The sequence below is a fragment of the Aythya ferina genome (assembly GCF_964211825.1).
Source record: "Aythya ferina genome assembly, chromosome: 6".
NCBI classification, from domain to species: domain Eukaryota; kingdom Metazoa; phylum Chordata; class Aves; order Anseriformes; family Anatidae; genus Aythya; species Aythya ferina.
The window spans coordinates 30,001-43,023 of NC_140303.1; positions in this window are offsets into that span (position 1 = coordinate 30,001).

A 13,023-nucleotide genomic window follows, 5' to 3' on the forward strand; every position below is an offset into this window, starting at 1 on the left:
AGAGGGGATGCTTAGAGGAACAGTGAGACAGACCTACAACACAACAACTGCTACATCTGTGGTAAATAGTTTGGGTTAGGTCTGTAGGGGTTTCGAGGTTTTTTGGATGTTAGGGCTTGAGGCTTTTTTTGTAAGGGCGGTGAGGGTTCCAGTGAGTGCTGGTAAATGCAGTTCTCGAGCACTCGGCCTGTGATTGGCCATGCTGGCTGTGCGGGGAATGCTGGTAGGTGTAGTTTTCCGGCACTGGGAGACCATGTTGTGTGCCCAGAGCATGCCGGGAGATGTAGTTCTTGTACTCCAGACTTCCGGGAGGCCATGTTGCGTACCCAGAGTATGCCGGGAAATGTAGTTTTCGGATTCGGGACTTCCGGGAGGCCATGTTGAATGCCCAGAGCATACCGGGAGATGTAGTTCTCGGGAACTAGGGTTAGGGGCTAGGGCTGGGGCTAGAGTTAGGGTTTCGGGTGAGGGTTGGGGTTGGGGGTTATTGTTAGGGTTAGTGGTTTAGGGTTAGGCTTAGAGGGTTATGGTTAGGGATAGGTTAGGGGTAGGTTTAGAGGGTTAGGGTAAGGGTTAGGGGTTAGGGTTAGGGTTAAGGGTTAGGGTTATTAGCGTTAGGGTTAGGGTTACGTTAGGGTTAAAGTTAGGGTTACGGTTAGGGTTAGGGTTGGGTTATGTTCAGGGTTAGGGTTAGGGTTAGGGTTAGGGTTAGGGGTCGGGTTAGGGTTAGGGTTCGTATTCTGGTTAGGGTTAGGGATAGGTTTAGGTTTAGTGTTAGGGTTAGTGTTATGTTAGGGTTAGGGTTAGGGTTCTGGCAGGGTTAGGGTTAGGTTAGGGTTAGGGTTAGCTTTAGGGTTAGGGTTAGGATTAGGGTTAGGGTTAGGGTTAGAGGGTTTAGGCTAGGGTTAGGGTTAGGGTTAGGGTTAGGGTTAGGGTTAGGGTTAGGGTTGGGTTATGTTCAGGGTTAGGGTTAGGGTTAGGGTTAGGGTTAGGGTTAGGGTTAGGGTTAGGGGTCGGGTTAGGGTTAGGGTTCGTATTCTGGTTAGGGTTAGGGATAGGTTTAGGTTTAGTGTTAGGGTTAGTGTTATGTTAGGGTTAGGGTTAGGGTTCTGGCAGGGTTAGGGTTAGGTTAGGGTTAGGGTTAGCTTTAGGGTTAGGGTTAGGATTAGGGTTAGGGTTAGGGTTTGAGGGTTTAGGCTAGGGTTAGGGTTAGCTTTAGGGTTAGGGTTAGGGTTAGGGCTAGGGTTAGATCCACCATTAGGGTTAGGGTTAGGATTAGGGTTTGGGGTTAGGGTTAGGGTTAGGGTTAGGGGTTAGGGTTATTAGCGTTAGGGTTAGGGTTAGGGTTAGGGTTAGGTTAGGGTTAAAGTTAGGGTTACGGTTAGGGTTAGGGTTGGGTTATGTTCAGGGTTCGGGTTAGGTTAGGGTTAGGGTTAGGGTTAGGGTTAGGGTTAGGGTTAGGTTAGGGTTAGGGTTAGGGGTTAGGGTTAAAGTTAGGGTTACGGTTAGGGTTAGGGTTGGGTTATGTTCAGGGTTAGGGTTAGGTTAGGGTTAGGGTTAGGGTTAGGGTTAGGTTAGGGTTAGGGGTAGGGTTCGTATTCTGGTTAGGGTTAGGGATAGGTTTAGGGTTAGGGTTAGATTTTTGGGTTAGGTTAGGGTTAAAGTTAGAGTTAGGTTTAGTGTTAGGGATAGGGTTAGGTTTAGTGTTAGGGTTAGTGTTATGTTAGGGTTAGGGTTAGGGTTCTGGCAGGGTTAGGGTTAGGGTTAGGGTTAGGGTTAGGGTTAGTTTAGGCCGATGCAGCATCCAAAGACACAGCACAACTAGGTAAGTTACTCTCATCTGCTCCCTTACCTCTGCCGCTTACCAGCCCCCGAGGCAGATGCTTCAATCTACCCTCTTCAGACAGCTACAACACCTCTAAAAGACAAAGAGGGGATGCTTAGAGGAACAGTGAGACAGACCTACAACACAACAACTGCTACATCTGTGGTAAATAGTTTGGGTTAGGTCTGTAGGGGTTTCGAGGTTTTTTGGATGTTAGGGCTTGAGGCTTTTTTTGTAAGGGCGGTGAGGGTTCCAGTGAGTGCTGGTAAATGCAGTTCTCGAGCACTCGGCCTGTGATTGGCCATGCTGGCTGTGCGGGGAATGCTGGTAGGTGTAGTTTTCCGGCACTGGGAGACCATGTTGTGTGCCCAGAGCATGCCGGGAGATGTAGTTCTTGTACTCCAGACTTCCGGGAGGCCATGTTGCGTACCCAGAGTATGCCGGGAAATGTAGTTTTCGGATTCGGGACTTCCGGGAGGCCATGTTGAATGCCCAGAGCATACCGGGAGATGTAGTTCTCGGGAACTAGGGTTAGGGGCTAGGGCTGGGGCTAGAGTTAGGGTTTCGGGTGAGGGTTGGGGTTGGGGGTTATTGTTAGGGTTAGTGGTTTAGGGTTAGGCTTAGAGGGTTATGGTTAGGGATAGGTTAGGGGTAGGTTTAGAGGGTTAGGGTAAGGGTTAGGGGTTAGGGTTAGGGTTAAGGGTTAGGGTTATTAGCGTTAGGGTTAGGGTTACGTTAGGGTTAAAGTTAGGGTTACGGTTAGGGTTAGGGTTGGGTTATGTTCAGGGTTAGGGTTAGGGTTAGGGTTAGGGTTAGGGGTCGGGTTAGGGTTAGGGTTCGTATTCTGGTTAGGGTTAGGGATAGGTTTAGGTTTAGTGTTAGGGTTAGTGTTATGTTAGGGTTAGGGTTAGGGTTCTGGCAGGGTTAGGGTTAGGTTAGGGTTAGGGTTAGCTTTAGGGTTAGGGTTAGGATTAGGGTTAGGGTTAGGGTTAGAGGGTTTAGGCTAGGGTTAGGGTTAGGGTTAGGGTTAGGGTTAGGGTTAGGGTTAGGGTTGGGTTATGTTCAGGGTTAGGGTTAGGGTTAGGGTTAGGGTTAGGGTTAGGGTTAGGGTTAGGGGTCGGGTTAGGGTTAGGGTTCGTATTCTGGTTAGGGTTAGGGATAGGTTTAGGTTTAGTGTTAGGGTTAGTGTTATGTTAGGGTTAGGGTTAGGGTTCTGGCAGGGTTAGGGTTAGGTTAGGGTTAGGGTTAGCTTTAGGGTTAGGGTTAGGATTAGGGTTAGGGTTAGGGTTTGAGGGTTTAGGCTAGGGTTAGGGTTAGCTTTAGGGTTAGGGTTAGGGTTAGGGCTAGGGTTAGATCCACCATTAGGGTTAGGGTTAGGATTAGGGTTTGGGGTTAGGGTTAGGGTTAGGGTTAGGGGTTAGGGTTATTAGCGTTAGGGTTAGGGTTAGGGTTAGGGTTAGGTTAGGGTTAAAGTTAGGGTTACGGTTAGGGTTAGGGTTGGGTTATGTTCAGGGTTCGGGTTAGGTTAGGGTTAGGGTTAGGGTTAGGGTTAGGGTTAGGGTTAGGTTAGGGTTAGGGTTAGGGGTTAGGGTTAAAGTTAGGGTTACGGTTAGGGTTAGGGTTGGGTTATGTTCAGGGTTAGGGTTAGGTTAGGGTTAGGGTTAGGGTTAGGGTTAGGTTAGGGTTAGGGGTAGGGTTCGTATTCTGGTTAGGGTTAGGGATAGGTTTAGGGTTAGGGTTAGATTTTTGGGTTAGGTTAGGGTTAAAGTTAGAGTTAGGTTTAGTGTTAGGGATAGGGTTAGGTTTAGTGTTAGGGTTAGTGTTATGTTAGGGTTAGGGTTAGGGTTCTGGCAGGGTTAGGGTTAGGGTTAGGGTTAGGGTTAGGGTTAGTTTAGGCCGATGCAGCATCCAAAGACACAGCACAACTAGGTAAGTTACTCTCATCTGCTCCCTTACCTCTGCCGCTTACCAGCCCCCGAGGCAGATGCTTCAATCTACCCTCTTCAGACAGCTACAACACCTCTAAAAGACAAAGAGGGGATGCTTAGAGGAACAGTGAGACAGACCTACAACACAACAACTGCTACATCTGTGGTAAATAGTTTGGGTTAGGTCTGTAGGGGTTTCGAGGTTTTTTGGATGTTAGGGCTTGAGGCTTTTTTTGTAAGGGCGGTGAGGGTTCCAGTGAGTGCTGGTAAATGCAGTTCTCGAGCACTCGGCCTGTGATTGGCCATGCTGGCTGTGCGGGGAATGCTGGTAGGTGTAGTTTTCCGGCACTGGGAGACCATGTTGTGTGCCCAGAGCATGCCGGGAGATGTAGTTCTTGTACTCCAGACTTCCGGGAGGCCATGTTGCGTACCCAGAGTATGCCGGGAAATGTAGTTTTCGGATTCGGGACTTCCGGGAGGCCATGTTGAATGCCCAGAGCATACCGGGAGATGTAGTTCTCGGGAACTAGGGTTAGGGGCTAGGGCTGGGGCTAGAGTTAGGGTTTCGGGTGAGGGTTGGGGTTGGGGGTTATTGTTAGGGTTAGTGGTTTAGGGTTAGGCTTAGAGGGTTATGGTTAGGGATAGGTTAGGGGTAGGTTTAGAGGGTTAGGGTAAGGGTTAGGGGTTAGGGGTTGGGACTGTGGTTAGGCTTAGGGTAAAGGTTAGGGTGAGGGTATTAGGGTTAGGGTTTGGGTTCAGATTAGGGTAAGGGTTAGGGCAAAGGTAAGTTTTAGGGTAAGGCTAAGGGTAAGGCTTAGGGTGAGGAGAAGGTTTAGGGAAAGGGTTAGGTTTAGGGTAAGGGTTGGGGTAAGGTTTAGGGTAAGGGTAAGAGTTAGGGTAAAGGATAGAGTAATGGTAAGTATAAGGGTAGGGTAAGGATTAGGGTAAGGGTAAGGATTAGGGTTACGTTTAGGGTAAGAATAAGGGTAAGCTAATGGTTAGGATAATGGTTAGGGTAAAGGTTTTCATTTTTTAAAGCTGAAAAGCAGTATGCAATCTGGGACGTCACAGCCAGAGCTGCCTATGGCAAGGTGAGAAAGGAAAAGATGGAGCAGATGTTCTACTCCTATTTTTTTCTTTATACGTAAATAAAAGTTTGAGCTAATTCCAGTTGGAAGAGTTCCAATTACTTGTTTGGTCATAATGTCTTTTAATATTGAAAGCTGCAGCAAAAGCATGGGGATTTTTGCTTCTAGAAACACCTTACTTCTCTTGTCTGCACTATGTATGCTTTTGAGCTAAAACTAATTAAAAAATGAAAAGAAAAATCACACACACAAAAAAAAAAAAAAAAATGCACCACAGCTGCTGCTGCTCTCTTCCTACTTCCTTGTGCTTTGCCCCTTCCCTTCCCAGGTGATTGGGTTTGGGTGCTAGGCGAGGCCAAATGGTATGTGAGTCCCAGGCATCCCCTCAGAGAGCTCATTCTGCTTGGGCTGCTCTTTGGGGTGTTTGTTTTTCCTTCGGTCAGTTGCCGGCTTCTTCAGGTGGATGAGAGTTTATGGACTGATGCGTTTCCAAGTAGCAAGGGGTACGCACATCTTTTTGAGGTAACAGCTAGTAGGATCTGTTAGAATAAACTAATGTAGTATTGATGCCTTTATTGCATGCAGTTCTTTATCAGGTGAGTAACTGTTGCGAGTAACTGAAGTCAATGTTACTTGGTGTGTTTGCTATGCAGTGCCTGTGCGGACTACTGCACGAGACACAGCTTTCTGACATCTGGCCCAGCAACTACTAAATAAGGGGAGGGGAGAAGCTGAAGAACGACCAAAGGACAAAGCCTGGGAGGAAGACTACGAGCCTTCAGTACGAGCGGCTCCCAGAGGGACCACCGGAGACTGATAACGCCTGCACCAGTGGGAGGGTTTGGATTCTGGGAACTAATTAGAATAACCCTGCCTTTTGTAGAAGTAGTAATGAATATGTATTAGCCTAGCAGCATAAAAACCAGCCGCCTGATGTAACTTGTGTGCGTCTTGGTGGAGCAGAGACTCCTGGCGCACCCAGCGCTGCTTGCTTACCTCTATTCCTTTAATAAATCATAAACATTAATTGTAAGCCTATTTGGGACTCGGTCATTTATTACAAGTGGGACCTCCCGATGGGTGGAAGCTGTCGGGATAGCTCGGGATGCTGAGGCGTGGTGCTGCAAGGAGGTTGGTGGTCGGTGGCGCCCTGGGGCAGGCCGAATTGGGAGGGGGCAAGGCGGCGGGTGGTCAGTGGTTTCTGTGGAAAAGGCGCTTGTATGGGGGGCTGCGCATTCAGAGGAACCTTGACAGGCTGCAGATAGGGGCAGGCAGGAACCTTTTGAAGTTCAGGAGAGGGAAATGCCAAGCCCTACCCCTAGGGAGAAACACCTCTGTTTACCAGCACTGGCTAGCTCGATACTGAATAAGCATTTCTTCATGGAAGGGGTGCTTTGCTATTAGAACAGGCTGCCCGGGGAAGTGGTAAGAGACCCGATCCTTAAAAGTATTGAAGAGACATGTGGACATAGCCCTGGAGTCCGGCCTCCGGCAGGGCGGGAGCTGGCTCTTCCGAGCCCCTGTGCTCCGGTCTTGTGCGACGCGTTTGCAAGCAGCACCGGGTGCCGGGTCCGACATCGGACGGTTCGGGGACGGCGATTCCGGGGCCGTCGGCTAGCGGGGGCCGGCTATGTCGTGTCCCGGGGATCCGACTTCAGGGGGCGTGGGGGCCGGCCGTGCAGTGAAGCGGGGGGCTGGCGTCCGCCGGCTTCCCAGAGAGCGGGCTTTCGGTCCCGTGCGGTTCGGTGGCCGGCCGTCCCGAAACCCTGGGCACCGGTCTTGTGCTAGACTCCGCGGGCTCCGGGGCCGAACTCGGCTTCTCGGGGCCGGCGGTCGCGGTGTCCAGGTGTCCCGCCTCGGGCGGCGCGGGGCCGGCTGTCCCTAGCAGCTGGGTTCCCAAGAGCTTCTGGGCTCCCAAGCGTCGCCCAAGACCGGATCCCAGAGAATCGGGACGGCCGGCCGCACCGCTGCGACTAGCACAAGCGTCTCCCGACAACGGAGCCCAGGAGCTTGCGAGGGTCAGATTCCGCGCCCCGGGATAGAGAAACGGGGAGCGCGGGTCGGCCGGCCGCAGCTTCGCACGGGACCGAACCCCCTGTCTCCGGCACGGCCAGACCCCGAGCCGGCAGACAGCAGCCTCCCGCTTCACGGCACAGTCGGCCCCCAACCCGCCCGAGTTCTGATCGCCGGGACACGGGACAGCCGGCCGCGCCGCCCGAGGCCGGACACCTGGAGCCCGGGACCGCCGTCCCTGACAAAGCCAAAGTCGGACCCGGACCCCGCTGCGGCTAGCACACGCGTCGCCCAGGACCGCAGCCTACGACCTCGGGACGGTCGCATCCCGCGCCTCCGGCAGGAGCTACCCGGGAGGGCAGGACGGCCTGCCGCAGCTCCGCAAGACACCGAACCTGCTGGATTCCGGGACGGCCAGAGCCCGAGCCGGTGGGCAGCAGCCTCCCGCTTCACGGCTCGGCAGTGAAGCTCACGGTTCATCGTCCGGGTCACGGTTCGTCGCCCGACTTCGGACCCACGGGACAGCCGGCACCCGCGCCGCCGGAGGCCGGACACACGGGCCTCGGCATCGCCGTCCCCGAACCGCACGAAGTCACACACGGTCTCCGGTGCGTCCAGCACACGCATCGCAAAGACCGGAGCCCAGATTATAGGATCAGCCAGCCCTGCGCCGCCCGAGGTCGGACCGGGAACCCGGTACGCTTGGCACATGCGTCGCCCAAGAACGGCGCCCAGGGCCGCGGGATGGTCGTGCGTCACGCAGCCCGAGTTCGGACCCACGGGACACGGGACAGCCGGCACCCGTGCCTACTCTTGGGGACTTGGAAAGAGTACTGATGCTGTGCCAGCACTATGCAGCAATAGACACAACACTGGAGTGATTTCAGTGTTGTTCCAGCTACGAGTGTAGAGTACAGCACTGTGCGGGCTGCTGCAGGGAAACGGTGACTCCAGCTCAGACAGACGCAACACAACTTCCACCCCTTATTCCATAACATTTGTGTCACAATCAGGTACAGTTTAGTATATAGATGGTCTCATCACCATAGTTTTCTGTCCATTGAAGCATTTTTATGTCTGTACTTCTCTTTATTCTATAGGTCTTTTCCCAAAATGTTCATAAAAACTGTTGATGGTTTCACCATCATCTGTCAAAGTGGTCACTCAGGGCAGGCGAAGTTGGTTTTCTTGACACCAGCACCAGCTTAGCTCACATCACTGTTGCACTTGCCTGGTTCCTTGCAAAGTTGACCTTTCATCGGTTCTGCAGTGTCCTCTTACAACACATAACTTGGATGACAGATTAATTTTCTCCCAGTGTTAAATCTCCTTGAGGCACACACTTGATATCCCCATCTTTCTGCATCACCCACCAGGTATACCCTGGACCTTTGGCAAAGACAATCCCACGAGTGCAATCCCACAGCACTTGTCTTTCCAGGCCCAAGATAGTTTCGGGCCGTGGCATGGTTTACAGGGTATGTTTCCAGCCACCCAGTAGTTGCTTCTTCCATGGTGATTATGTACCGTTTGCCTTGGCGGGTTTGTGGAAGTGGTCCGATGTAGTCAATCTGCCAGACCTCACCAGATCGAAATCCAAGCCATCTCCCACTATTCCAGGGAGACTTTACCCTCATGGCTCGTTTGATTGCAGCACAGGTCTCACACTGATGGGTAACCTGTGTGATGGCCTCAATGGTCAGTTCCTCTTTCGAGTCACTCAATATAGAGGACTCACAAGCTGACTATAGCCTGGCACATGCATTCTCCAAAATCCCACAAGACCTAGGAACGCTTCTGTTTCTTTTTTGCTGGTTGGCGGAGACAGAACTGTTATTTTGTTGATCTCATCCGTCGGAATGTGGCGACGTCCATCCTGCCACTTTACCCCCAACAACTGGATTTCCTGTGCAGGTCCCTTGACCTTATTCTGTTTAATGGCAAATCCAGCTTTCAGGAGAATTGGAATTATTTTCTTCCCTTTCCCAAAAACTTCTTCTGCTGTGTTACCCCATACGATGATATCATCGATATACTGCAGGTGTTCAGGAGCGTTCCCCTGTTCCAGTGTCGTCTGGATCAGTCCATGGCAGATGGCAGGGCTGTTTCCACCCCTGGGGCAGTCGATTCCAAGTATACTGAATGCCCCTCCAAGTGAAAGCAAATTGTGGCCTGCATACTGCTGCTAGACGGATAGAGAAAAATGCATTAGCAGTATCGATAGTAGCATTCCACTTGGCTGCCTTTGACTCTAGTTCGTACTGAAGTTCTAGCATGTCTGGCACTGCTGCACTTAGTGGTGGTGTGACTTCATTCAGGCCCCGATAGTCCACTGTTAGCCTCCACTCGCCATTGGACTTTCGCACTGGCCATATAGGACTGTTAAAAGGTGAATGAGTCTTGCTGATCACTCCTTGGCTCTCCAGATGGTGAACTAACTCATGGAGAGGAATCAGGGAGTCTCGGTTGGTGCGCTATTGCCGCCGGTGCACAGTTGTAGTCGCAATTGGCACTTGCTGTTCTTCAATCCTCAGCAATCCTACAGCAGAAGGGTCTTGTGAGAGACCAGGCAGGGTAGACAGCTGCTTAATCTTCTCTGTGCTCAAGGCAGCTATGCCAAAAGCCCACCGGTACCCTATTGGATCCTTGAGGTACCCTTTCCTGAGGTAGTCTATGCCGACGATGCACGGAGCCTCTGGGCCAGTCACGATGGGGTGCTTTTGCCACTCATTCCCAGTTAGACTCACTTCAGCTTCCAATATGGTTAGCTCTTGGGATCCCCCCGTCACTCCGGAGATAGAGATGGGTTCTGCCCCTTGGTGGCCTGACGGCATTAGAGTACACTGTGCGCCTGTGTCCACTAAAGCTTTCTATTTTTGCGGTTCCGGTGTGCCAGGCCATCGAATCCACACAGTCCAGTAAATCCGGTTGTCCCTCTCCTCTACCTGGCTAGAGGCAGGGCCCCACTAGTCCTGGTCAGAGTATCTATCAATTATTTCTTCCAAACGTGAAGGAGAAGTCTCTTCATCAGGGTCAGGAGTATTACTGTTCCTTCTACTCCCTCTGGGAGACTGTTCAACAGAAACCGGGGCAGCAATCCTCCTAGGGGCCCTCTTTGTTGCTGCTGTATCTTTCCGTAGCTCACGTAGCCGAGCAGCTAGGGCCGAGGTCGGTTCACCTATCTTCCCCGTGGTCACGTAAATAAAACCACAAGGTACCTCGCGGTGTGCGTCCCGGATTCTCCCTTGTTTGAGCCGGGGACTGCTGGTGCTTGAAGGCCGAAAGATTTTTCCGTCTAGGTGAGGACGAAGCTATGTGTTCATCTAACCGTTGGGACAGTCTCTCCACAGCTGAAATGCAGTCCCGTACTGGGGCAGAGAGATTTTCTTCATATTTATGAAGTTGATTGGACACGTTGTCCACAGTTGCCCCCATCCCCTCGTCCCAACCCATGACTGCCAGTGTGCTGGCATGTCTTGGGGGAGCAGCCCGTACAAACTTCCGCCACCTGGACGCTGTGCATTGGACTTCATCGGGGTCTTTAGGTGCCTGGGCGTTGTTTAAAACACTATAAAGCATCTCCAGCACAGCTAATTCCCGCAGCTGCTGGAATCTTATCCATATCCATATGGACAAGTGGTAACTTATCCGTAGTGGTCCATTTGTTTACTTGGGAGACAATATCCTCTTTGTGGGGATACCTTTCTTTCACAGCTGTTAGGATTCGCCTCCAGAGGCTGATAACTTGTGCCTCTCTTCCAATTACTCTGTCAATGAGCCTTTCTCTAGAAAGGGATCCCAGCTGCTTGGCTTCGTTGCCTTCTAGCTGTTGGGTATTGGCCCCACTATCCCAGTGTCGAAGCAGCCAAGTGAGGATGTGCTCACCTGGACGGCGACTGAAGGCTTTTCGTATTTCTCGCAGCTCACTCAAGGATAGAGACCGAGTAGTTTCTGATTCATCTATGATTTCAGTCTCTTCTTCGTGATGTTGCCGTGATAACGCTGCTTTAGAGCCGCTTGCCTTTTCCTCTTCTCCCTCATCCATAGGAGGAGCTCCTTCCCTTACTAAACGACCTGATCTCCGTTTCCACTGTTTTGTCTTTACTACGGGGGCGACTGATACCAAAGATGGTCGGTCCTCTGGGGTGCTGTCTCATCATCAAATTCAAGAACCTCACTATCCCCTTGAGGGTGCTGGGCAATGTTAATTGACATCTGATAGGCGTAAGCCAGACCCCAGCAGAGTGCAGCCAGCTAGTGGAGTTCTCTAGTATTGCCAGGGTCAGGGCAATATCTTTCAAACATTCTACCAACTTTCTTGGATTTTGTACTGGTTCAGGGGTGAAATTTAGAACCATTGGAGGAGAAAACCGTGATAGGTACCTGCCCAAATCCCCCCACACACCTTGCCACCCACAACTTTGTCTGGGGACAGGTCCTTGGATAATATTCTTAATAAACTGCTTTGCCTTGGGGAAGAAGACAAACACTACACCTAGTAAGAGGAGGATAATATCTCACCAGGGGTATCCAAGATACTGAAAGGCTGCTGTAATTAGCCCACAGGGAGAAAAGTAGAAGGCACCACACCCGATATTATTCACCGATTGACTGCTGGGGGCAAAAAAGAAAGCACTATAATTCTTAATATTGTCAATAATATAATCTCCAGGAGACCAGGAGGATAACAATGCCGGGCTTGAATACCAAACCAAACTGAAGGCCAGTATGTTACAGCACAACATGTTAAAAAAACAAGCACAGACTTCAACATTTTCTCCGACCGGATGTAAAGGAAAAAAGAAAACAGAGACTGGGCTACATACAACATATCCACACAGAAAAGTATTACCAGAAAACCGAGCATTATGACAACCAATATGTTAGTTGTAAATACTTCAATCAATACTATTGTTATCTCAACCCTCGAGCGCCACAACCCTTTTGGAGCCCAACCCTCGTTAGGCACCAAAAAGGACTGTGGTGGTTTTACTTAGGTGGGCAGCCGAGCTCCACCACAACTGCTCTCTCACTCCCCCTCTCCTCAAAGAGGAAGGGGGAGAAAATACAACACAGAGAGCTCGAGGTTTGAGATAAGAAAGGTATAATTAAAGGGAAAGGGAATGGGGAGAAAAAGAAACAAAAGAAACAATAAGTCCGCATGGAAGCACGGAGAGAGAAAAAAATTATTCTCTACTTCCCATCAGCGAGCGGTGTTCGGCCATGTCCTGGGAAGCAGGGCCTCAAACGCGTAGTGGATGTTCAGGAGGAACAGCCCCCTCCCCCACGAGAGCCCCCCCTTTTATTGCTGAGTGTGACATCGGGTGTTACAGAATATCCCTTTAGTTGGATTAGGTCAGCTGGCCCGACAACGTCCCCTCCCCATAACTTGCCCACCCCTAGCCTGCTGGCTCTTGGGAGCTTGGAAGGAGTCCTGATGCTGTGCCAGCACTACGCAGACACAACACTGGAGTGATATCAGTGCTGTTCCAGCTACGAGTGCAGAGTACAGCACTGTGCGGGCTGCTGCAGGGAAAAGGTGACTCCAGCTCAGACAGCCCCAACACACGGGGCCCGGGTCCGACCTCGGGAGGCTCGGGGACTGTGGTCCCGGGGCCCGCGTGACCGGCCTCCGTCGGCACGGGTGCCGGCTGTCCCATGTCCCGTGGGTCCGAACTCGGGCTGCGTGGGATCCGGCCATCACGCTTCCCAGGGCTCCGGTCTTTGGCGACGCATGTGCCAAGCGCACCGGGTTCCCGGTCCGACCTCGGGCGGCGCGGGGCTGGCTGATCCTATAATCTGGGCTCCGGTCTTTGCGATGCGTGTGCTGGACGCACCGGAGACCGTGTGTGACTTCGTGCGGTTCGGGGACGGCGATGCCGAGGCCCGTGTGTCCGGCCTCCGGCGGCGCGGGTGCCGGCTGTCCCGTGGGTCCGAAGTCGGGCGACGAACCGTGACCCGGACGATGAACCGTGAGTTTCACTGCCGAGCCGTGAAGCGGGAGGCTGCTGCCCACCGGCTCGGGCTCTGGCCGTCCCGGAATCCAGCAGGTTCGGTCTCTTGCGGAGCTGCGGCAGGCCGTCCTGCCCTCCCGGGTAGCTCCTGCCGGAGGCGCGGGATGCGACCGTCCCGAGGTCGTAGGCTGCGGTCCTGGGCGACGCGTGTGCTA